The following is a 2500-nucleotide window of genomic DNA, read 5'->3' on the forward strand; positions in this document are numbered from 1 at the left end:
TTAGGGTGGCACAGAAATCCCTCGGAATGGGAAAAAACGGGTCATTTTCGTGTCGCCACATTGCATGCGAACCGCATGAAACTTCCAGAGGCATTTGCAGCAGGAATGCATGTGCACTCAAAAAATGTGATATTTTTCACGGAGAGACCCCGTGAAACGCTAGAAGTGGGCGGGGATGTCTCTCTTGTGGCTCACGGGGCTGTTAGGGTGGCACAGAAATCCCTCGGAATGGGAAAACGGGTCATTTTCGTGTCGCCACATTGCATACGAACCGCATGAAACTTCCAGAGGCATTTGCAGCAGGAATGCATGTGCACTCAAAAAAGTGAATATTTCTCACGGATAGACCCCGTGATACGCTAGAAATTGGCGGGGATGTCTCTCTTGTGGCTCACGGGGCTGTTAGGGTGGCACAGAAATCCCTCGGAATGGGAAAACGGGTCATTTTCGTGTCGCCACATTGCATGCGAACCGCATGCAACTTCCAGAGGCATTTGCAGCAGAAATGCATGTGCAGTCAAAAAAAAATTGATATTTTTCACGGATAGACCCCGTGAAATGCTAGAAATTGGCGGGGATGTGTCTCTTGTGGCTCACGGGGCTGTTCGGGTCGCACAGAAATCCCTGGGAATGGGAAAACGGGTCATTTTCGTGTTGCCACATTGCGTACGAACCGCATGAAACTTCCAGAGGCATTTGCAGCAGGAATGCATGTGCACTCAAAAACTTCTATATGTTTCACGGATAGACCCCGTGAAACGCTAGAAATTGGCGGGGATGTGTCTCTTGTGGCTCACGGGGCTGTTAGGGTGGCACAGAACTCCCTCGGAATGGGAAAAGGGGTCATTTTCGTGTTGCCACATTGCATAGGAACGCCATGAAACTTCCAGAGGCATTTGCAGCAGAAAGGCACGTGCACTCAAAAATTTTAATATTTTTCACGCATAGACCCCGTCAAACGCTAGAAGTTGGCGGGGATGTCTCTCTTGTGGCTCACGGGGCTGTTAGGGTCGCACAGAAATGCCTCGGAATGGGAAAACGGGTCATTTTTGTGTGGCCACATTGCATAGGAACGGCATGAAACTTCCAGAGGCATTTGCAGCAGGAATGCATGTGCACTCAAAAACGTCTATATTTTTCACGGATAGACCCCGTGAAACGCTATAAATTGGCGGGGATGTCTCTCTTGTGGCTCACGGGCGCTGTTAGTTAGGGTCGCACAGAAATCCCTCGGAATGGGAAAAGGGGTCATTTTCGTGTTGCCACATTGCGTACGAACGGCATGAAACTTCCAGAGGCATCTGCAGCAGAAATGCATGTGCACTCAAAAACGTCTATATTTTTCACGGATAGACCCCGTGAAACGCTAGAAATTGGCGGGGATGTGTCTCTTGTGGCTCACGGGGCTGTTAGGGTCGCACAGAAATCCCTCGGAATGGGAAAACGGGTCATTTTCGTGTTGCCACAATTGGCATACGAACGGCATGAAACTTCCAGAGGCATTTGCAGCAGAAATGCATGTGCACTCAAAAACGTGAATATTTTTTCACGGATAGACCCCGTCAAACGCTCGAATTTGGCGGGGATGTTTCTCTTGTGGGTCACGGGGCTGTTCGGCTCGCACAGAACTCCCTTGGTCCACCTGATTCGTGCATACAGGCAGCAACTAAAACTCTGTAAACCTGCTGTGAGGACATCTAAACAGTGGACCAGTGAGGCTGTGGAAGATTTGCGGGCGTGCTTAGACTGTACTGACTGGGATATGTTCACGACTGCTACCAATAGTCTGGATGAACTCACAGAGGCTGTGTACATCAGCTTCTGTGAGGACTGCTGTATCCCAACACGTACCAGGGTGAACTTTAACAACAACAAGCCCTGGTTCTCAGCAAAGCTCAAAAGGTTGAGGTTGGAGAAGGAGGAAGCGTTTAGGAGTGGGGATAGAGACAGATTCAAGGAGTCGAAGAACAGGTTTAGCAAAGCGGTGAGAGAGGCTAAACGACTGTACTCAGAGACACTAAAACACCAGTTCTCTACTAACGACGCTGCTTCTGTCTGCCAAAGGGCTCAGGCACATCACCAACTACAAACCCAGAGCGCCCCACACCACTAACGACTCCCGCCTAGCCAACGACCTGAACGAGTTCTACCGTAGATTTGAAAGACAATTGGACTGTCCTGAACCACCCCTTCCCACCCAAGAGGCCCCATCCCCCACCCATACTACAGAAACGACTCTCTCCTTTCAGGAGGGAGAAGTTAATGGGCTTTTCAAGAGGCAGAATCCACGCAAAGCAGCCGGGCCGGACTCTGTCTCTCCAGCCACCCTCAGGCACTGCGCTGGCCAGCTGTCTCCGGTGTTCACCAACATCTTTAACACCTCCCTGGAGACATGCCATGTACCAGCCTGTCTCAAGTCCTCCACCATCATCGCTGTGCCCAAAAAGCTAAGGCCAACAGGACTAAATGATTACAGACCGGTCGCCCTTACATCTGTGGT

This window comes from Petromyzon marinus, unplaced genomic scaffold, assembly GCF_048934315.1.
Source record: "Petromyzon marinus isolate PM22_M1 ecotype Great Lakes invasive population unplaced genomic scaffold, UKy_Petmar_22M1.pri1.0 PM_G_Scaffold_93, whole genome shotgun sequence".
NCBI classification, from domain to species: Eukaryota; Metazoa; Chordata; class Hyperoartia; order Petromyzontiformes; family Petromyzontidae; genus Petromyzon; species Petromyzon marinus.